This window comes from Pantherophis guttatus, chromosome 3, assembly GCF_059756535.1.
Source record: "Pantherophis guttatus breed Tessera chromosome 3, ASM5975653v1, whole genome shotgun sequence".
NCBI lineage: Eukaryota > Metazoa > Chordata > Lepidosauria > Squamata > Colubridae > Pantherophis > Pantherophis guttatus.
In genome coordinates, this window is record NC_142065.1 from 96,763,301 (window position 1) to 96,787,143 (window position 23,843).

Sequence of the window (23,843 nt, forward strand, 5' to 3'; positions counted from 1 at the left end):
TTCTGGAGAACCGGTAGCAGAAATTTTAAGCAGTTCAGAGAACAGGCAAATACTACCTCTGGCTGGCCCCAGAGTGGGATAGGAATGGGGATTCTGCAGTATCCTTCCCCTGCCACGCCCACCAAGCCATGCCCACCAAGCCACACCATGCCCACCAAGCCACACCCACAGAACTGGTAGTAAAAAAAATTGGATTTCACCATTGCATCAGACCCTCAGTGTTGCTTCCTCCCCACCACCCTGTATAAAAAGGGAAATTGCTACATTAAAAAGAAAGAGAATATTGGCATTTCAAGTGGGGCTTCAATCCAGATCAATTTGTATTATTCTAGAACAGACCCTCTTTCATTTCATTTCTTTTCCATGTTTGGTTCATTTTGTTGAACTAAGATTGAACTGTTCCTTTTGCTTCAGTACCTAGGAGCAGATTTATTTATTTTTTTTGCCTGAAGAATCAAATAGTCTTGGACAATACTATTCGATATTTAGTACAGTATATTTGTAGTTTTCAACACAACAATGAGAGCACTACCGCTTTTCCCATCAAGTAGACTTTTCAGCAGTAGCCATTGGTGAATAGCTACTGTAGTGGAAATGCCTAAAATTGACATAGAGTGAAGGAAGCAGGCAACCATAAATATAAGTCAACAAGAATTCTTGTTATGGCAGCTTTGAGGTGGTCTCTCTTCTGATTGCTTGGTTCATTTCATACGAGCTCAAAATGGCTGAAAGAGACAAGAGAAAAAGTATTGAGTGAACAACAGAATAGCCATAAAACCATGATTCTTGATAAGATAGTCAAGAAAGGTTATCAGCCTCATATGAATAGAAACTGGTTTTCAATTAAATGATGCAATTCCCTTATAAGCATGATTATAATGACAATCCGGTGAACCAAAATTCATTAAGTAGCATTTTTTGAGGCACTCTGAAGTAAATGTCTTCAAAGGTACTTTCCATGTAATCTTTTCAAAGTGATCAAATTTGCAGGCTAGCGTAATATTAAAACATTTAATATCTAACCCAAACCCTAACCCTCCAGAAGTTGTGAATGCTGCAACACTGGAAGTTTTTAAGAAGATGTTGGATAACCATTTGTCTGAAGTGGTATACAGTTTCCTGCCTAAGCAGGGGGGTGGACTAGAAGACCTCCAAGGTCCCTTCCAACTCTGTTATTCTATTCTATTCTAATAAATTGTTCTGTAATGCCTTATAGTACCAGCTGACTCATATCAACTCTGGATAAGTTAGAAGCCAGCGGGCTTATAAGAGCAATTGAATAATATGGTGCCTTGACTTCTTCTTTCTATAACTATTTTTTACAATACATTTTATTCCCACACTCATTTTCCATGTTTAGAAAAATACATAATTGATGGGAGAACAGTCTATAACAGGGATGTCAAACTGGTGGTTCGTAGGCCAAATGGATCACATGCAGGCCATGCCCACCCCAGTTCCATAAAGGCAACAAACATCATGATATGTCGTGATCTGTGGTGAAATCCAATTTATTTTACTACCGGTTCTGTGGGCATGGCTTAGTGGGCGTGGTGTGGCTTGGTGGGCGTGGCTTGGTGGGCATGGCAGGGGAAGGACACTGCAAAATCTCCATTCCCACCCCACTCCAGGGGAAGAATACTACAAAATCCCCATTTTTTCCCCACTCCTGGGGGAAGGATATTGCAAAATCTCCATTCCCACCCCACTCTGGGGTCAGCCAGAGGTGATATTTTCTGGTTCTCCAAACTACTCAAAATTTCTGCTACTGGTTTTTTGAACTACTCAAAAACTCAGAACCTGGTGGATTTCACCCCTAGTTGTGATATGTCATGTGATGCAATCAAGTTTGACACCCATAGTTTATAACATCAGTTTAATCACTTTATGATAGTTTAAGATCTTGGGATGAATCGTGATATGAAAATGAAGGTGAAAACTTAAGGTTTTCAAAAATTCCCTTACTTTAGGATATAATGACCACAGTTCAAAGTTCAGACAGAACCAATGAACGAACTACATGTCTTTCCTGCAGGTGGAGAAAAACACTTGGATTCAGCTGGCATTTTTACTGGAGAAACAACAGAAAGAACAAAGAAGAATCTGTCCTTCTCCTTCCCCTCCCAATAATGGGAGTAGGATGATATAAGAAGGTATCTCAGCTTCTTTCACCAAAATGAACTGAAGTGCCTCTACTGGACATGAGTGAAGGCAAAGTGGATACAATCTTTGTATGTGAACTACTGTATCCTATCTTCTAGGAAGATCCTCAATGAAATATTTATAAAAAGTACTGAACAAAGTAATGTGCACATGAATGTGAATCCAGTGAATATCAATGTCAGAACTTTTTATATATTATTTGTTATCAATTTCTTAATAATTATAATTATGTTGGAAAAATTGTATTTTATAAAATTTCTAACATATTGACTGTAATTGTACAACTCAATCACAGGTTACCCACTTCAGTTATTTGGGATATGCTGAGAATTGAAGGAAAAAAACCAACTACCCAGGGTGGATCATTTCAATATAATTAGTTCAGATGAGATGGCAAATTTATAAGTAAACATGCGGTGCAAACATATCCAATATACATTTAATATTATATTATATTAAATATTAATATATAAGTAATATATAGGTAAATATTAAATTTCTACTAATCATCTACTAATATAAGCTGATTTGTACATCAATTTTGAAATAGGTACTTTCTCTGTGTAAATATTTGAACAAAATGGATGCTAATCTATTAATTAATTCATGCTAGCCAACTTCACTGCCTATCCAGGTAGAATCTTGTTTATTAGTTTGCTAATTTGAAAATTACATATTTTTTAAAACATCTTTAACTGACCTAATTTGGTTTGCTTAGGCTATTGAGCATCACCTGTTTTCAATACATGTAATTTGTGGGAGGCTGGAGGCAGTGTTTTACTATGTGGCTAGTCTCCCTGAAGAGATATTGAAACCAATTTTAGGATCTTTCCATGAAGCAACTCAAAAGAACTTCATCTTTAGGGCTTTCAAAAGTAGCCTTGCTCACAATTAGGTGGGTACTGGTAGTTATTTGGAATGGTAATTGCTCATTGAATTTTAAATGCTATTGCTAGTGTCTTGTTTTGCTTAAGGTTTTACTTATATCATTGTTTTTTAATGTTATATTGTTGTAAAGTTCCATGAGCTGTGAGAAGGGGCAATATACAGAAGTAAAAAGGAAGAAAAAAGCTACCAGAACCAGTTATGTTTCATTTTAGCATGTTTGGTGACTCCACCTGCTTGATTAATTTATGGGTCAGTGTGCCACTGAACCTTGACTGTTACTTAATCCCGTAAAAATTATGGCTAATTTAACCATGAATATTTATACAATGCAAACACAGTTAAAGGGCAGTATGTTAATCCAGCAATTGTGTTTGGAGTAAAGAGAGCATTGTAGCCTACATGTGTTTCCCATGATTATTTTAAAGAGGTGAAGACATTCATTTGAAACTTCCCAAGTTTCTCCCTTGGGAAGACAAAATAGGCACAGAAGTTCATTTCATATTTTGTCTCAGCCTATGAGTTCCTTGAAAATAACTGAGTGTGACTTCTTTACACAATGCATGTAAACAAGAGTTTATAAAACCTTCATTGTTTATCTGGATTTTTTGAAGAAGTTTCTCCATTTGAGAGGACTTCACTTGCCAGAATTCTCAGCAACAGCAATGCTTTATATATAAATATATATTTATATTTATTTTAATTGTTTTTAATATTTGTATTTCATGTTTTTTAATTCTGGCTGTACACCGCCCTGAGTCCTCAGGGAGAAGGGCGGTATATAAATTTAAAATAAAATAAAATAAAATAAAATAAATGCTAGCTAGGGAATTCTGGGTGTTGACATCCATATATTTTGAAAGTGCCCAGGATGGGGAACACTGTGTTTGAGGGCATTTCTGCCCTTCAGTGAGGTGAAAATACTTCGAAGCATAATTATTAGCATATAATTCTCAATCTCCTTGATAGGTCAAGGCAGCTAAATATGTTTACTATCACCTAAAAACATATAGATGCTTACTCATTATAGTTCACCAGAAAATAACTATGCAAAATAAGAGAGTAGTAACTGAGAGGGATCTTGAAGTCCTAGTGGACAATCATTTAAATATGAGCCAGCAATATGCTGCAGCTGCCAAAAAAGCCAATACAGTTCTAGGCTGCATTAATAGAAGGAAAGAATCAAGATCACATGAAGTGTTAATACCACTTTATAATGCCTTGGTAAGACCATACTTGGAATACCACATGCAGTTTTGATTGCCACAATGTAAAAAAGATGTTGAGGCTCTAGAAAGAATACAGAGAAGAGCAACAAAAATGATTAGGGGAATGGAGACTAAAACATGTAAAGATCAGTCGCTGGAATTAGGTATGTCTTAATGAAAAAGAGTAGGGGTGACATGATAGCAGTGTTCCAATATCTCAGGGGTTTCCATAAAGAACAGGAAGTCAGGCTATTCTCCAAAGCACCTGAAGGCAGGACAAGAAGCAATGGTGGAAACTAATCAAGGAGAGAACCAATCTGGGACTAAGGAGAAATTTCATGACAATTAGAACAATTAATCAGTGGAACAACTTGCCTCCAGAAGTTGTGAATGCTCCAACACTGGAAATTTCTAAGACGAGATTGGACAATCATTTGTCTGAAATGGTATAGGGTTTCTTCCCTGAGCAGGGGGTTGGACTAGAAGACCTCCAAGGTCCCTTCCAACTCTATTATTCTATTTTATTCTCTAGGCTTGATGCAAACTGATCCAATCACAAATGTAGCAGGCAAATTTAAAGTCCATTCTTTGCTTTAAGCAGCTAAACTGAGGGCCTGGCCTTAATTTATTAGCAAATTATAAAGGGGCTTTTGCAAGTGAGCCATGAATTAGCTTCAACCAGTGCTAGTCCATCTTAATCACTTTGTCTTTGCTTTTGTGATGATATGGCCATTATTAGAATCAGCAGTTAGCAAACATTAATACTTACCAGAAGAAGCTAAAGAGGCCGACCTCAAATGCTTGTTATAAGAAATGTTAGTCTAACTGGACAATTGTGACTTTCTAACTGTGCAGAAGAAATTTGTAACTGAGCACATTATTGGAACAAGGAAAGATAACATGGGAAGGATGGCAAACAAATTTAATAAATAAATAAATGTTTAAAAAAGAAGAAGGCATTTAGTTTAAGCTGAGATCAAGAATATCTGGGCAAAGTATGGAGGTAAAAAGTTCATCACTGGCATGGTAAAACATATCCAGAGGTGAAGAGCTTAATTAATTACACTCCCATGCTGCCCATGTCTTTAATAAATCACGAACAACTGATGACATATCAGGAAATTCTGATGTGGAAATGTCATTTTATGATATAAAAATTGCTTGTTGAATATCAGCTGGCAAGCTTCATTTACATTTGGGTCCCAAGCTTATTGCTCTTTAATTCTGCCCAGAACTGAAGTGTTGAACCCCAGTTTCCTCTCTCAGAGTGATTACTGGCTTAAACTGTGCCAATAAAACAAACCCAGTGTTGATTGATTCTTTAACAACTATGCTAAGAAACAGACCTTTGACATATTGAGGCACTTTTAATGTTTTGTTTTTTGTTTGTATACAAGCATTTTAGCAACATGGCAGTTAGATTTAATTCATTAACTATTACTAATTAACTAGACAAAAAAAACAGCAGCAAATTAACATTTATGTTTTCAAATTTCAATTATAATCACTGCTACTGAAAGAATTCTGATAAAATGAACTGAACATTTTAAAGCAATTTAAACATTTTAGATTGTAGCCAAACAAAACCAGGAACTATTTTGCAGTCCCTCCTCCTCTAAATCCCCCCCCCCAAAAAAACATAGGATATCAAATGTTATATTAATATTAAATGTCTAATTTCAGCATCAATTAAATAAAGGAGTGTGAGAAAAGCATACAATATCCATCAGCATCATTTTAATTACAGTTGCAAATTTAAAATGACCACATTACAGCTACAGAGCAATTAAAAGGGAGCCAAAATAAAATGTGCTAACAAGAATAATTTAATGGGGCATTCTTGGACTGTTACAACAGTCTATAAACCTCATGGGTTATTGCACTTTCAAAAAAAAAAAATCCAGCCGATTAAAGGCTACATAAAAGTAAACACATCATAGGTATTAAAGAAGCATAATGGCAAACATGTAATTATGATAAGTGAATCAAAAACATTTTAAAAATAGTAATTTTTCAAGTAATGATCTCTTGAAGATCATTAAATGGATGATCTTCCATGACAAAAGTTTGTCTAGAACCAAGTTGCTTAGTATTTGGTGAATATGACCCCAATGAATAATTAAATTTAGGGTTAAATTTTAACTCTACCATTCCTTATGTTCATTCTTACACCATCATTGATATATTTTGCATAAGATTAGAATATTGTGTTTGATTTGGAGGCACTCTTAAAGCAAGCATCATAAAGTTTAACTAATACAAAATGCCATTGTTTCTTTTCAAGAAACTAGTGAAGAATGGCCTTCTGCTATCATTATATTGTTCTTCATTCAGTATGTTATTCACAAACCCTCTGAAATATTATTGTTATACAAGTTTTAAATGAGTGGGTGTCCACTAATTGCATGAATCATCAATAGGGAAGAAAAAAACCCTTACAGACTGCCTTAGTTGAAACCCACTTAGCTAAATCATTCTGGAAATAAACTGGAGATTAGATTTATTGCATGAATGGTTAGTTACTCGCAAAAAAATAAAACATTTTTTTGATAGATCTACATATACTGTAGATCTCCTGCGAGTCCCTTGGACTGCAAGGCGATCAAACCAGTCAGTCCTAGAGGAGATCAACCCTGAGTGCTCTTTAGAAGGCCAGATCCTGAAGTTGAAACTGAAATACTTTGGCCACCTAATGAGAAGGAAGAACTCACTGGAGAAGAGCCTAATGCTGGGAAAAATTGAGGGCAAAAGAAGAAGGGGACGACAGAGAATGAGGTGGCTGGATGGAGTCACTGAAGCAGTAGACGTGAGTTTAAATGGACTCCAGAGGATGGTAGAGGACAGGAAGACCTGGAGGAACATTGAACATGGGGTCACAATGGGTCAGACACAACTTCACAACTTCACAAGTAACAACAATATATACTGTACTACACTGTATTTGAAAAGATGGGGATCAGATGGAGATTAGATACTTTTTAATGAGCATTTCTATGTATAGGTTGTAGAAGGAAGCTAGGATATAGCCTTAATCCTATATGCTGAAAGTGATGCAGGAAAAAGAGGCCTTCTATCAAAAGTTTGTATGAAGTCTATATATAAAACAAGGGTCAGAAAATAAGACTCAGCTTGTTCTGAATGGGATGGCCACTGAGTTGCAAAATAAAATTTTAGAATGAGTGTTCAGTACAGTGATACAAAGAGTATTTTTACAGGAATTATAAACTATAAAATCCAGACTAAGGTTTGGTTTGCTATTATGTGACCTGTGTAATCAGTGCAAAATCTTCCAGCCCAGGCAATGAAAGACAAAGAGAGGAAAAAGTTATTCTTACAAATAGAAAAATATTACAATCTGCCCCAAGTTCCATGAAGTTCCAATGCTGCAATTTGAATTGTACCATATGCAAAGGGGAAGAAAACTGGTTTGATTGCCTAAGCAATGATCAAACAAGTGCCAATAAATAGGCCCTCTTAACTAATGCTAATAGAGTTGGGCTGCAAAAATATGAATGTCTAGCAGATGGTGACAAAGATCTACAACTGGTCTATTCAACTCTTTGCCACCATCTACTAGTCATTTGTATCATTGCAGCCCAGATGTCTAGAATTTCTTTTCAGCTCTGTCTTATTCCTCAGGTAGTGTTAGTGGCAAATTGGATTTTTAAAAAGTAATGCATGATTCAGCTGGGTATATATCTCAATTTCATTTTCAGACATCCCACTTAATCTATGGATATTGGGAGGAGGAAGGCAACATTTGGGGAACTAATTAAATATGCTTTTCCCTAAATGTTTTAACAAATCTGTGGTAAGAAGTAAAGCAGAATTCATATTTAAAGACCTGTTTGTGGATTTCAGAATGTATAATATGAACACACAGGGGTACTGAAGTTTAAACTTTAAATAAACAATGCAATAGTTTTAATTTTTGGTCACTTACTAACTCTTAATCATACAACAATAAAAACATTCCTGAGAAGTTATACTATAATATTTTCACTCTGAGAACCTTATCAAAATTTGACTCTCATAGCAGCCGTTGTTAAAATTAAGCTGTCCTTCCATGGATATGTCTGTCCTCCCAACTACTAGCAGCAAAATCCCTTCAGGGAAATGCTAAGTCCATCATCAATATGCATTTAAAGTATAAATGCTTTATCTCTAACTCTTACACATCATGCAAGCCTGCAAATCAAACATTAATTCAGGCATTAGAATTCAAAGAATGGCACAGCTCGCCCACACATTTTACAGAAAGTAAGGCAAATTCTTTCCATTATGAACTTGGGAGAAGACCTGTCCTGAAAACAAATTTTTTTGAGTTTCACATTCAGTTACAGTCTAACAGAGTCGGGCAAAGATCAGGGAGGGGAAACGTGAATCACCTTGGGGAATTCTGAGAGTTATAGTTCCAGTACCTATAAAGGACACTAGATTCCGAGAAGGGAGTTATACAGCAGGAATGGCAAGGTGTAGCTCTCCAGATGTTGCTACGTTGACCAGCCCAGACCATAACAGAAAAAGATACAATGTAGTAGGACTTGCAGTTCAGTGATACCTGAACTGTGATATCTCAGATCATAGATACCAGTTCAGGGTATCTGAGGAACTGCCTTACTGTGACCAGACTCACTGCCTCGTTCATTCTGGTGGAAAGGGCCTACTTCAGATCCCATTGGCCAAAGAATTTTGGCAGGTGGAGTCCAGTACCAAAGAGTCTTTTCTGCTGTGGCCTAAAAACTTAACTTTTCTGCTTGGCCTGGGGTCCCGATAGGGGCCTGCTACATGGGAGGTAGCTGACAAGGTAGAGAAGATTCTCACCCTCAGGCTGCTTCTCATCTTAGTTCTTAATTTTTAATCTTTTCATTCTAATTTTGGGTTTTTTGCCCCCTTTTAACTTTTTATTATATTGCAAGCTGCCCAGAGTTGCTGTATTACTGAGATGGGTGGTGTAGAAATGTATTAAATAAATAAAAAAACCTGAAGGGCCAGAGAAATTGTAGAATTGTAGAAGTGGGAAAAAGTAAAATGTTATCATAGCATCTTGTGTAAACCCAGCATGGTAAAGGGATACTTTGGCAGAAAGGATTGGAAGGGGGGAAATATGGTGTTACTTTCATCAGGAAGAAGTTAGAAAGAACTCTTTTGTTTTCCATGATAAACTCCAGATCAGGTCATTGGCAAGAGTCCTAATTTTGCAACTATGAGTAAAGACCAACCCCCTCCCTCATAGAAATACAGTACAGGGATGGGTTCTACTAACCTTTACTACTGGTTCGCAGCGGAGGCAGCATGCACAGAAGCATTTTGATGATGTCAGGGTTGGTGAGTGGAGCCTCCCACCGGTTTTACTACCGGTTCTATAGAACCGGTGTGAACCGGGGGCAACCCACCACTGATACAGTACCCATAACATCAAAAGATTATAGCAACAATTGCAAAGGTCTCCATGCTTGTTCATCACCATCAACCCCAGCTTTTAACAATTTGTTCTTCCCTTCCATGCTGGTGGTAGCTTTGATCCTGCTGCAGGAACAAAGCTCATAGGATGAAACAGACAACTTAAGCAGCTGGTGCTATGTCTTTGAATAATGCTGCACCAAAAAAAAAAAAAATGTCAGTCTTATATTTTGTCACTTCTTTTCCTCTTAAGGAGGTCCATAGAAGAACAAGGGAGCACTTGCTTGGAATGCAAAAGGTCTCAGAGTCAATCACTAGCTCAAAAGCCTTTGCCATATAAAGTTAATACCAGACCAATAATCAAATTAGTGATTATTTCTCTTTCTCTGCTCAGGACTGTTAAAAATAATTGCCCAGTTGTTTTATACAAAAAGGAAATCTGGACATATGGTATAGGATACCAACATTTTGAGGATCTAATTTTAACAAAGAGGGGAGAGGTATGGTACTACTTTCATCAGGAAGAAGTTAGTAAGAACTTCTAGAAATAGTGATGCCATCCTTATTCCTAGTCTATGCACAAAGAAATATTTTTTAAAAAATCCCAATGCTCATGGCTACCATATTATCTGTGGTAAAGAAATTAAATTTTAAAAAATCCTGGCTTGGTTAATTGTAGTTGGTTGGAATTAGACTAATCAAATTGAAACCAATCCTTTGGACATTTAGTCATTGCTTGAATTCTATGATTTCTCATGAAGTGGAAGCTTTATTGAATTCTACAGGATTTATTATATACTAAATTCATATAAAGTTACTGATCAAGTCATGGATAATTTCTGCTTTAATTTTATTAGGAGCTAATCACAGCAGATTTGATTAGCTTTGAGTCCTGGTGACCTACATACATGTCCCTGCAGTTTTCTTGATAACATTTTGCAAGTGGTTTGTCCTTGCCTCGCTCCTAAGGCTGAGAGAGAGTGACTGGCTCAGGTCACTAACTGGGTTTGTGAGTAAGATGAGACGAGGTGGGTTCCTCCCAGTTCAGCCAAGCAAGTAACCAAACCAGTTCTCTTTGTTCAGGAGCTGGGCCCTCCCATCCACCCACCCATTATTCTTACCTTTTATTTGGCCCCGCCCCCAATCTATTTGTTGCCTCCCGAGTCCCAGCTGATCGGCTAGAAGAAAAAAAAACTGTTTAAACTCTTGCCGCAGGGCTTCAAAGGTCCGCCCTACAACTGATCAGTGTTAAAAGACAGTGTGGTGGTAGATCAGTGCGCTCGAAAAACAAATGGGTAGACCGGTGCCTCCAAAAACAAATGATTAGACCGGTGCCTCCAAAAACAAATGGGTAGACCGGTGTCTCCAAAAACAAATGGGTAGACCGGTGTCTCCAAAAACAAATGAGTAGACCGCTGCCTCCAAAAACAAATGGGTAGACCAGTGCCTCCAAGAACAAATGGGTAGACCGCTGCCTCCAAAAACAAATGAGTAGACCGGTGCCTCCAAAAACAAATGGGTAGACCGGTACAGCTCTGCAAGCAGTTAAAAGCTTCTGCTAAATCCTAAATAATTGTCACATGACCATCAAACTACACCCACAAAATAAGCCATGCCCAAAGAACCGATAGTAAAAAAAATTTAGAACCCACCTCTGGACGAGAACTCGTTATCCACTTTCTTGCCCAGTTGATGCCTTAATGTCTACACTACACTGGTTCTCTGGATAGAAACTGGATAGAAACTTTCTATCTCTGATAAAAACTGCCCAGCTATAAAACACTAAAGTGACCATTTTGAATCAGCTCAATACTGCTTTATACACTTCCATGTGTGTCTATATTTTATCTCAACATGATTTGTACTAAGATCAATCATTAAGATGTGAGTGCATTGGCAGGATAAGGCACAAAGTTTTTTTTAAAAAGGGGATATCCAAAGGATTTTATATGATGGCAAATAATTGAGTATAAAAAGGATTGGATTAGCCATTGCAATGAGATTTAAGTACTTGTCTTCCCTGGTAGAACACTACCTAATCAAGGAGCGAAGAAAAGATGTGTATTATTAATTGCAAGAATAGAGAATAATATGCTTTTCTCTGATCATAATTATACATTTTTTATCTCTTGGCATGTTTTTGCTTTTCTGAATGTCAGGCACTTTACATGGATTAAAGGATTGTATAGTTGTATGATAAAAAAGAATTGGATAAATTAAAAATGACAAAAGAGCAGCATGTTGTTACTAGATCTAGAGTCCTTCACATTTCATTTTCTGGAAGAAGATAAAAGAAAGAGAGACAGAGGGGGAGAGGGAGAGAATATTTTTACAAATCAAACAGCACCCTTTTGAATACCTAAAACTCATCTATGGTTTTAATACCCTGCAAGGCACAAGTAAGTAACACTGGGGAATCTATTAACTACTTAATACTTAACTACTTAAAGAAGAATGGGATTAGATGCAATTGTGCATTTCCTCCTCTTTTTTTTTTTTCATCGTCCTTTCTCAGAAGAATCTTGAGATGTTCACTATGACAAAGAACAAAACAGATGCAAACCACAGGAAAAGTTAACTTTTCTTCTTTGATGTACAAAATGTGCCAATTAGCAAAAAAACCCTAGATAAGTTGTATTGTGGTTTGTAATGGGGAACAACACGATGCAGGGGAGAAAAAGGATGGGTTATTTCCATCAGAGACAATAGCCTGGGAGCATCGTGATAATATTTTTCTTTCTTAGAGAACCCCAAAATTCAAGGGTTACCTTTCTCACCTCTGCTTGTTTCATTTCTGTTGCTTGTGATGAACCTCTCAAGACAAAATCTGGAATTAGAAAAATAAAGCAAGGTGGAGAAAAAGAAAAATGAGATCTTTAGAAGAAAATGCAATGATACTTGTTAGCATTTTGAACATACTGTTTGAAACAGGACATTTGGGGAATGACCTTAAAAATCAATTTTACTTAAATAGGCTAGCATTAGCTAGGGGCTAATTTTTCAATTCAGTTTAGTGTGAAAGCCAACCCAAAGTAAATCCCAGGTGAGATAAGAGAAACCTCAAGGATCAGTCTTAATAGGTCAGCCAAAGATAATACTAGAAATCCAACAAACTCCTGCTTACATTAAGACAAAAACAAAGATATCATAATGTCAGAAGTAGACTCTCAAGATTATTAATGTTAACTCTGATGAATTAACAGATGTTACCAATGAAAAGTAACACATACTTGAAGAGATTGGATGCAATACAGTACCAATATCCCCCTGATTATGGCAAATGCATGTTTTTCATGGCTGACCTCAAGGTTTTGTGGTCTACAGAGTCAAAAGACATTGTATAATCAATGAAGCCAGAGGTGGGATTCACTTACCTTCCCTACCGGTTCGCAAATGTGAGTGTGCGCACCTCTGCACATGTGCATGGCCTTCTGCGCATGTGTAGTAGTCACACATTATATCTGAGTGGATGGGCGGAGCCTCCTGCAGTTGCTGCTACCAGTTAATGCGAACCGGATGGAACCAGCTGAATCCCACCACTGAATGAAGCCCAACTAGACATATTTTGGAAACCCCTTGCCTGTTCCATTATTTATTAGATGTTTGCAATCTGATTGTGGGTACTCCTATCTATTCTGAATCTAGCTCTTAGATTCAGACAGTTTTTGCTCCATGTATTGTTTAATCTTAGTCTGTAGAATCCTGCAGTATTATTTTACTTGCATGTAAAACAAATGCAAGTTTAACATAGTTTGAGAACTATTTACAACTTTTATTTTAGTTTTGGAATATAAATGTATATATTCCAGTCTCTTGACTGCTGCTTTGCTTTTCATACCTGTTTTACAGCCCATTTTTTCAGCTGCAGTTCGAAATTATGATGGTGTTGAATGAAGAGACTTAGGATCCCTGCTCAAAGCTCCAACCATTGTAGTATCCCTGTGATCAAGTAATCAAAGTTAAGGTGCTCGGCAGCACACCTGTCCTTAGCACAGCATTTCCCCCCACCCCCACCCACCCCCACACACATATAGGCGCCTTGACTAATTAGGTCATTGGTATGTGGGTTTCCTCCCTTGTCTGCCACTCATGAGAGACCTGGGCTTCCGCTCTGCCCTAGAAGTCTGACTGGCTTTGGCTACTAGGTCCAATGGTGTGAGAAACCTGCCCAGGCTAGAAGGTCTTGGACTGCTGGCCCATTGGTACACAGACTTCCTCCCTGCCCTGCTACTCATGAAAGACTGGGGCCTTCTCCCTGCCCTGCATGTATGTATGGGCCTGCTATAACAGAAGACCTTGGCCAGCACGGTCCACCAGTACCCAGAAATATGACACAAGCTGGAAGCCCAAAACCAACTAGGCCAGGGGTGAAATCTAAAAATTTTTGCTACCAGTTCTGTGGGCGTGGCTTGGTGGTAAACTGATTGGGAGAGCATGGCTTGTTGGTCAGGTGGGCATGGCCAAGTTAATGTCACTTCTTTGCCCTTTTTTAACCTACAAAACACAACACAACACAACTGGCTCACCCACAATATAAAAGCAGCTGTGCTAGACCCAAAATGGCCCCTGCAACAAGCAGGAACCTCACACAGTCACAAAAAGCCCAAAAAACCAACTTTCACACTTTACACACACAAAATTCCACATACAGCTTTGTGAGATTTTGTGTGATTGTGTAGTTAGAGTGAAACACTACAGAAACACACTAAATCTCAGAAAGCTGCACAAATATTATTTTATTTTAATTTTTTTATTTTTATATAAAAGCAGCTAAATTTAAAACTTCCTAAACTTTAAATGGCTAGGTCTAAAAAAAGAACAACTAAAAAAAACCCCAATTAACTATTTTTTTTAAAGCTCCCAAAGGGGAAAAAAACTTACCCAATTGAACAGGGGTCTCCAAACTTGGCAACTTTAAGACTTGTAGACTTCAACTCCCAGAATTCCTCAGCCAGCTTTGCTTTGCTGGCTGAGGAATTCTGGGAGTTGAAATCCACAACTCCCTGCCTGCTTGATTGCAGGCAGGGGGATTCAGTTGCTTGCTGATGCAGGGATTACAGCAAGGCGTTGCGACCAGCAGCTAAGGTAAACAAGCTGAGGGGGGGAGGGGGAGGGATTTTTGCTACCGATTAGCAGGCAGAGCCATTTAAAAGAAAAAAACCTTTTTTTCTTTTACATGGCTCTGGCGATCCCAGCTTAGTTGCCTGATTAGCAGGCAACTCAGCTGGAATCTCAGAGCTTGGCTGGTCAGAGCCATTTAAAAGAAAAAAAGGCTCTGATGATCGCGCGGCTCAGCTGGGCATGGGGGGCGGGGGCAGGGATTTTTGCTACCGGTTCTCCGAACTGCCCGCCGCCATCGCTACCTACTCGCCCGAGCCGGTCCGAACCGGGAGCATTTCACCCCTGAACTAGACCAATCTATGTACTGGCCTTCTTCTTATCCCTCCACTCCTGAGATGCCGGGGACTTCTCCCAGTCCCACCACACCTGAAAGGCCTTGGCTGGGTAGGCCCACTCTGTGTAGGCCTTCTCTTTGCTCTACAATGCGAGCACAACTAGAAAGCTAGCAAAAACAACCTTCCTCAAGTTTAGAGGGGTCTTTCTAGTCCTGAGGAAGATTGATGTCGCTAGGTTTCTAATTGTGACTTGTATTGGCTGGATGCACCTGTTAGCAGTTACACAGAAAGAGAAAGGTAAGTTGACTTGTGTGTGGTGGGGGAGGGAGAAAGCCCAGGCCTCTTGAGTGTGGTGGGGCATGGAAAAGATGGCCTCTTGACCCACAGTTTTCTGCATGCTAGTGGGCATTGGCCTCCCAAGGCCTTCCCCACCTCCTGAGGACTCTTAAAAACCTGCTTGGTTGCTTAACAACCTGTCTGGTTGCTTAATGACTGCAATGGGGTGAGTTGAGATTACAATCATTAACCCAAGATGTCACACAGCTTTCTGTGTGCAACAAATTATGTCCATAATTCTGGGCTCAGTGCAGCCATAGGTCAAGCTATAGTTACCTGTAATATACCTTTTTTGAAATTCCATATCCCCAAATTTAAGTCCTTATGGACTTAAAGAGGAAGATCATAGCATTATGCATCCACCAACTCCCAAAATGATAAGAATGAAGAAATTATATCATGCTAACAGATTAAAATCATTTAGTACTATTGTAATTTGCATCCCACTTATCCACTCATGGAATTGAGAATGGGACAGGGCACAGAAAAGGGTAATCCTAAAATCTGCATTGGAATCCCTTGCCGGCTCAAAAGTAGCCCTCTAGTTGATCAAAAAAGGAGAGAGTATTCTTCTTGATTAAAAGCATGCTTTCATAATGACAGACATAATGACATCAGTTCTCCTAGACATTCAAGTTAGAGCAGGTTCAAATGCATTAGCACTTAACTGCAGAAGTCCCCAAACCATCAGATGTCATTTTTAATTAGGTTTGCTACTATGCCACTTGTCTCTCAAGTTGAAAAGGGAGAAGTTGAAGTACATTTCACGTACTTTTTTCAGGTTTTATATTTTTGAACCTATAGGCCTTTGGTAATGCAGATGCCACAAGAACTATAAGACCATTACTTACCAGTTCCAGATTCAGTGGTAGAAGTAATAAGTCTTGATCTTGGGGAAAATTACTGGTGGAAATAATTTGTGAATATTTTCTGAGAAAACATCCAAGTTTATTTGAATTTTTTCAACAGGCAAAATTTCTAACAAGGTCAATAAAACCCCATGGGCTCAGCCAAGGATTACTTTATAGAAAGGAGTTAAATCACATATTCAAATTGGTAAAGCATAGTAAAGTTAAATTTTGAAATAACAGTCAGATCAAGTGCTGGACTTATAGGGGAAAGATTAGGGTGCCGAATTATAATACTTCTCCTATTTTGTTTAGTAATTTAGAGAGTATAGAAGACTTTAGAGTCTTTATCAAGAAAAGAAAGAGAAGTGGAACAGGGGATTTTATTCTGGGGATATTTTGTTTAATTGTTTATTTTTATTCTGGGCAGTTTACACGGTTAAAATATAGTTTGGCAAACCTGCTTGATTTGATTCTTTTACAAGGAAATGGACTGTTGTAAAACACTTCAAATGAGTAGGGAAAAGCAAAACTATGAAAATGGATGACCTTGAAGCAAAAAGGGGACTGGTAACATAAAGCAGGCTGCTATCTTTTCTATAAGTCTAAGGGTGATCACTGGATGAGTGTAATAAAGAACAAATTTATGTTAGTTATGGTTGGTATTCTAATGGAAGATGAAAATGTAGAAAGGTGACAATATCAAAATGGCCTCCATAGTAAGGTGACCTCCTCACTTTATGTAATGTAGCATTCTTAGTATGAGGGTAATTTCCATTATTTTTAACATTTACTGTATATTCTTGAAAGGTATATAATCTGTAACTGCGTGGACTTCGGAGCTTTTCAACATTTCTCTGGCCAGGAGACCAATAATCACTGTAGGTTTGTGCAGGCCTACTATAAACTATACTTTGTCACAATAGCTCCAGATGCTTATTTATAGTTCCTTATTTAGTGATCATTTTTCCAACAACAATTCCTTGAAAAAAAAATGCAGGTACCAACAATTTTTTGGAACAAATGGCATACTGGAAATTTTAAGAGCAAATTGTGGGCACATGCACAAAGTTGTAGTTATACTGTAGGTGTCTTGGGCAATCACAAACTCCCCTATATCAGAATCTAAGCAAATAATTGGGCTGTAGGCATTTGTTTTTGTTTTGTTTTGTTTTTTTAAATAATATATTTGAGTCTATGTAGAGCACAGATACAGGCGTACCACTGTGTATTTGTGAAATACAAATTGTGAAGAGATTAGAAATCCCCTTTACCACATGTTTCCAATTCATGCTTCCTACTCATTTTTTAAAAAAAAATATTTGGTGGAGCAAGATGTTTCACATTCCCAGTGAAGATGCTAACAGAAGCATTACTGCCACTCTCTATGTGATGAAAATCCAGGCCTCAAACAATGATGAGAGCATTGAGTTTAGTGGTTCACTAGAAAATTGATGGAAACACTAAATGGTTTTCAACTATCTAATTTAGGTAGATTAAGATTTATTAGAAGTTACTGAGAGATGTGTAGATTTTGTTTTAAGTGCCAAGCCTAACTTCTAAGATTGAGGCCCTTAATTTATTTTCTCCTTGAATTTCTATAGCTTCTTTTTCTTCGAGAATCTTATTATAGTAACACAATGCATATCATATACATTCAGAACACTCTTTACATATACTAAAATATATCAGAGTATGGCAACAATAAGAATGAAAACACTGTATACAAGCCAGGTCCAAAAAGTGAAATCCATATGCGAGCAATGGTTTTACATTTCATTGCATATTTATACGATAATATTCACCCATGCCATAAAAATTGATTGGCTGCAACTTTGGATGCAGATAGGCATCCATTGAAAGAATAAATTGCTGCCTTCCTAAACATAGCCAGATTTGAATTGAGATTTGTATATTACAGTTCCCAGTGCTTGTTCCCAGCATGCTTAGTGATCATGTTAACAAGAGGTTACCTCAACAAGGCCACCATAAAATACTTAATCAGGTCTGAAAATCAGGCAGTTTGTTACAAGTTAGAAGAACACCAATTTTATGCCCTTGCCTGTTTTTTCCAGCTCTCGCTGAGTTTTGATTTATAGTTGAGCACTTTGTGTTATAACATAAATAAGCCAATCACAGACACGTTCAGGCATCATGATGAATACACAGCATTTAAATGTATTGTAGGAACTTAAGATCATTATTTTCACTCTGAAAGAAAAAGGTAGTTTTCTTTGCCTCCAAATGAATAATTAATAGGATAAATTATTATTTATTTGAATGATTTATGAAAGCTATTAACCTCCTGAGCTGGAAGAACCCTTAAAATCACCAATATAATCAAACAATAGATGAACAAGAAGCCTGAATACAACAGTTAAAATCAAATAGCCTTGTTATTTAGCTATCAAATTCACTAGATGACCTTGGGCTAGTCACTATATATTTCAAGACTGTGGACGGATAAAATGATTGAGGTTTTTCGGAATCACATATTTTGCCTTGAGATCCTTGAAGGAAAATCAGGGCATAAATTTAAATAAGCCATAAACAATGTGTCTATAGAACCATGTTCAGCTATTATTATCCCTTTGAGAAGCAATCTAGTAAGTTTTACAGCCAAGTGAAGCTTTCAGCTGGAGTGATCCCAGGTCCAATATTATAAATACTAAGCCACTTTTCCTCTATATCTCCACCATGAGCTTTTCCAGGTCCATTTTAATGCAGACATTTGTGGTGAGGAAGAGAGTAAGGCCTTCCCATGTCCAATTGCCCATGTCCTCATTCATTAATTCTAAATTAATTCTGTCATTACCAAGCACTTGATCTTTTTTAATTTTTCTGTATATTTTCTCAATCCTTCAATTTGATAAAAATAAACCTTCCTCCCTTTTCCCCATAAAAAAGAAAACAATCCAAATGATTAGGATGCGATATTCTGACAATAACCTAAATAATGAGGCATGTATGAAAATCCAATATTTTCTTCCACATACATTTTTCTAGTATTTTGAGTTCTCATGGTTTCATGAAATCCCAAGGGAAGATGTCATGAGACATCTTGAGCCAGTTTGGTTTAGTGGTTAAGGCACCAGGCTAGAAAGCCAAAGACTGTGAGTTCAAATCCCACTTTAGCAATGAAAGCTGGCTGGGTAATCTTGGGCCAGTTATTCTCTCTCAGCCCAATTCATTTCACAGGATTGTTATTGTGGTGAAAATAGAAGGAGGATGCTAATCACCCAGAGTTATTTGTAAAAATAATAAAGGTAGGACATAAATTAAATATATAAATTCTTCTCTTGGGCCTGTTTTCACAAGAAGAAGCATGGGCATCCAAAACCTATAAAATGATGGACAGAAATGTAACACATAACAGCCTTACTACTATAATATAGATTCACAATTGCAACTAAAATAAATTTGAAGGTAATTCTAAAATACTCTAGGAATGAATGGAATGTGAAAACAGAAACTTCTTTAGTGAGCAAAGGGAAACTGGACAACTTTTGGGCGAGTGGATTACTACTCATTTCTAACTGCATGGCCAAAACACCAATCAATATCTGTCATGATTCTAAGTGACCAATGGGAAAAAAAGACTCATTTGACTTTACCTATGCTAGCATCTTGTCAAACAAACAAACTGAGATTTGTTTCTTAAGGTTTCTGAATGATGGAAAAGGTTTCTTTTCCACATGACAAGATGCTCTAAATAACCATTTTACTGTGTCACAGTTGCTATCTGTTTTCATCCCATACTCCATTTCATCTACTAGTTAAAGAAAAGACGAGTGTTTGCAAAAATAGGGTATATCAGAAGAGTGCGTGGGTTTCTCAAGCTACTTTCTTTTTGCATAGCAATTCATCCATAGTTTTATCTGATCCCTCTACTTTGTTATCTGCCACATGTTGTAGTAATTTAATCCTCTTCAGGCCACATTAATTTTAAAAACATGGGCATAGTGCCAAGTTGGTGCTTAATGGTCTGACAGCTGTAGAAAATCTCAACATTTCTAAACTTGGATATCTGGATTATTTATCTTCTCCCATTCCTATGGGTTCTTTCTGTTCCTCTCATTTATTCCGGTTAAAGTGAGTTTCCATAAAAATGATGTTCATCTCTTGTTTCTATAAGTTAATAGCTGCCTGATTCCATATCCATAGACACACACACAAACAAAATTCAAAACTCAGGCTATTGCTGAGCACATTGTAAGCCGCCCTGAGTCTCCGGAGAAGGGCGGCATATAAATCAAATTTTTAAAAAAAAATCCATTTTTTTTTTCTATTTTTCATATCACACCTGGATTCCCCCCCCAAACAAAGATAGAAAGGAATGACCTGGCATTTAGATCAAAGCTGCAAAAGTTTGATCTGGTCAAAGGCTATAGGACCCTAACTCCAAGGTGACTCCAATATACTTGTAAAAGTATATTAACTGATAGAATGCAAATATGTTATTTTATTTGAAATGTTTTCTCCCATACAGAGCCAAAACAAAAAAAAAATTATCAAAATATATTAAATTCTTGCCTATATTTTAAATGTAAACTGTTTTTTAAAGCATAACTATTGTCCTTGCAATCTTGCAATGATGCAATTATTGCATCATTTTAGTATGTAAAACTTATTATATAATTTATTTTAATCTTCCTCCAGTAGCACATACACATATGTAAACATAAACATCTGGAACTAGTAGGCTCACCCTAAATTTGGCACCCTCCAGATGCATCATTAGTATAACTCCCAACTAAAATAACCATATAAACTGAAAATTCTGGAATGTCTATCAATAGGGAAGAACTGAGAAAAAGAGCTCCAGGAGAGGAGAGAATAAATTCCAAACTTCTCATACCATCCGGAATAAGGAAATGATTGACAGGACCACCAAGGCATGAGCCCCATGGCCTTACCCAATCCTAGGAAATCCATGTAACCATGATCTCTTGCCAAAAATGATTGTATCCTAGCTTACACCACTGAAATGACTACTTCAATTTTATTTAACCCAAGACAAGAGATATACAGGTCTTCTCATCCATTCTCACTTTCATTACCTAACATTCTTTGAATGATTTTATGGTTTTTGAGTAACTGAAGTCTAAACTGAAAAGGAACTTTCATGTTCTCAATATTTTTTGCTGACTTTAAGTCAATCTTCCCTGACCTGTTACATATTTCATTTATCGGAATTCCCAGCAGCTTAGCAGAAGGCTGAGATTTTATGACCTGTAGGACTGAAATCCAAAACATCTGGAGGGCTTCGGAAGACTGATCTAAAGTCCTGCAATGGTTCATTGTACAAAATGTCTATAGAATGCAATATAATTTATTCTTAAATAGAAACTGAAACAGTTGCACTGTCTGACCTTAGGAAGCAGAAATCATGCTTATTAATGTTTAATTGTAACCATGCTGAGCATTTTATACACAACTATTTCCATTCCCCTAGGCAAAAATGCAATGGCACTATGTTATATGAGCAATGATTAAAAGACAGAGATCCTTTTAGCAAAAATTATCCTTGCTTGACATCCTCTAATGCTTGAAGGCTGTGCGTGCACAAAAAGTGTACAAAGACTTTTAGCCACAACTGCTGGTCATCTTATGTGTGATTTACAAAACTAGATTATGAAATTCGTGTAATTTTTCAAGGCGTTGAACACAGATCTGAAGATGGGTTGGTTTGAAAATAAATTATCAATTTACATGTTTGCTATCTCAAATCGGTTAGAGATGCCAGATATTTTCAAGGTGCTTTCCCCTGTGTCCCATTCACAAAACCAACACCAACACCCAGGAGAAGCTGTTTGCAGTTTTAAAAATCAATGTTATTTTATTGTCCTCTTGGACAGTTGGCAATGGAATATACAACTTGCTATACAACAAAGGCTTTTGGAATGAGAGAGAAATTAAAGTCCCAGTATCTTGTAAAGTAAATGGATATATTTGTTTCTGTCTCAAATTTCAAATTTGCTGAGTTAAGTTAGAGAGTGTGTGAGCGTGCAGGATATAAACAGGAGCAAATCTAATAAAGGAAAACAGAAGTGTTTCCAAGCTGAATTAAATAGAGATATAGCACACTATAATTGCCTTTTCATCGCGATAGTTGATCATGAGGACGCTTATGAAAAAATAATTGCACACACATATACTTTCTTCCTCCGGATCTTTCTGTGAATATTGGCATGATGGATCTTTCATAAGGCTACAGTTTTATCAAATTCACTCAACAACCTCTTTACATAAATATTTATCAAGCATTAGTTTGTTTTTATAGACAATCTACATTCCCAATAAACAAAACATGAACGTGACAGCTAGTGGCTGAAAAAAGCTGAGTGTCATGTAAGAATACTGGTCAGCAATGAGCTGGCAGTGGATTGTGGTGGAAGTCAATTCTGCACTGCAGCCTAAGCTGCTTATCTCGCATGCTGGTAGAAATCAAAAGTGTGTCCCCTGCACAATGTAAAGCTTGAATCAAGCATGAGCTTCTGAGGTTGAGGATACTTCATTGGCTTAATGGGGCACTGAAAAATCAACTGAATTTTTTATTCTTCTTCTTGTTGTTAGTTTAAAGGCAACTACCAACTAGCAGAGAACATAACAGCCTGGCAGCCAAGTTGAAATAGCTGCCCAGGGCAGAAATCAGCTGGTGGAAGGAAGTGGCCATGCCAGCACTGCAGCTAATCTGAGTTGGGGCTGCTGCTAGATTTGAACGAAGAACTGAAGACCATCTGTTTTCAACGGCTTAAGCCAGTTCAGGCTGGAAAATAGCATTGCAGAAATGGTTTGTTAGGACTATCATGCGTGTGTGTGTGTGTGTGTTTAACTTCTCAGTCAAATCTATAGATTTGAAATTTCCTAGTACGGTAGTTTCTCATCCAAGAACTAGCCATTTCTGATTCTGCCTACCTTCTGAGAACAGTCAAAGTTGCTCTATGCTTTCACTAGACAAAAACCTCTTTTCTGTTCAATCACTAATAAATTGTGATCCAAGTATGACATGGAAAATTACTCTCTAGTTTTGGTAATAGAAGGACTATTAGCAGAGGTGTCCACTGGGGTTGGTGTGAGTGGGTGGGGGGTGGGATAAGAAAGTCAAATAATGAAAGCAGTGTCACTTCACTGTAATGCAGGGTCCACCCCTCTATTACTATTGCACAGAGGTGGGTTTCAGCAGGTTCTGACCAGTTCTGGAGAACCGGTAGTGGACATTTTGAGTAATTCAGAGAACCGGTAGTAAAAATTCTGACTGGACCCACCCCGATCTATTCTCTGCCTCCCCAAGTCCCAGCTGATTGGGAGGAAATGGGGATTTTGCAATATCCTTCCCTCAGAGTGGGGTGGGAATGGAAATTTTACAGTATATTTCCCCTGCCATGCCCACCAAGCCACGCTCACAGAACCAGTAGTAAAAAAATTTGAAACCCACCACTGCTATTGCACACGTTTGTATGAAGTGGGTGAGGCTTGCACTGAAGCTTTGGATCCTGTGGATATTTTTGACTGTTAAGATTTTCCCTCCTGTTTTCTATGAAGTCAGGAGAGGGCTTGTGAGAGAAAAATTCCCTCACAGTTGCTGTGCCTATTAATGGCCT

The 23,843-nt window shown here is 37.5% G+C and overlaps 1 long non-coding RNA gene across 3 annotated transcripts; it reads right to left on the bottom strand.

Annotated features, from left to right (window-relative positions):
- Window positions 1–477: 477 nt before the first annotated feature.
- LOC117661079 (uncharacterized) lies at window positions 478–15,210 on the bottom strand. Of its 3 annotated transcripts, none has more exons than XR_015732881.1 (5): window positions 15,090–15,210; window positions 13,498–13,598; window positions 12,437–12,486; window positions 12,101–12,193; window positions 478–725 (listed from the first exon to the last, which is right to left on the bottom strand). It is a non-coding gene; the product is annotated as an uncharacterized LOC117661079 (long non-coding RNA). The 3 variants fall into 3 exon arrangements; XR_015732882.1 differs by having other exon boundaries at window positions 12,428–12,486; XR_009622044.2 differs by having other exon boundaries at window positions 15,147–15,181.
- Window positions 15,211–23,843: the final 8,633 nt, after the last annotated feature.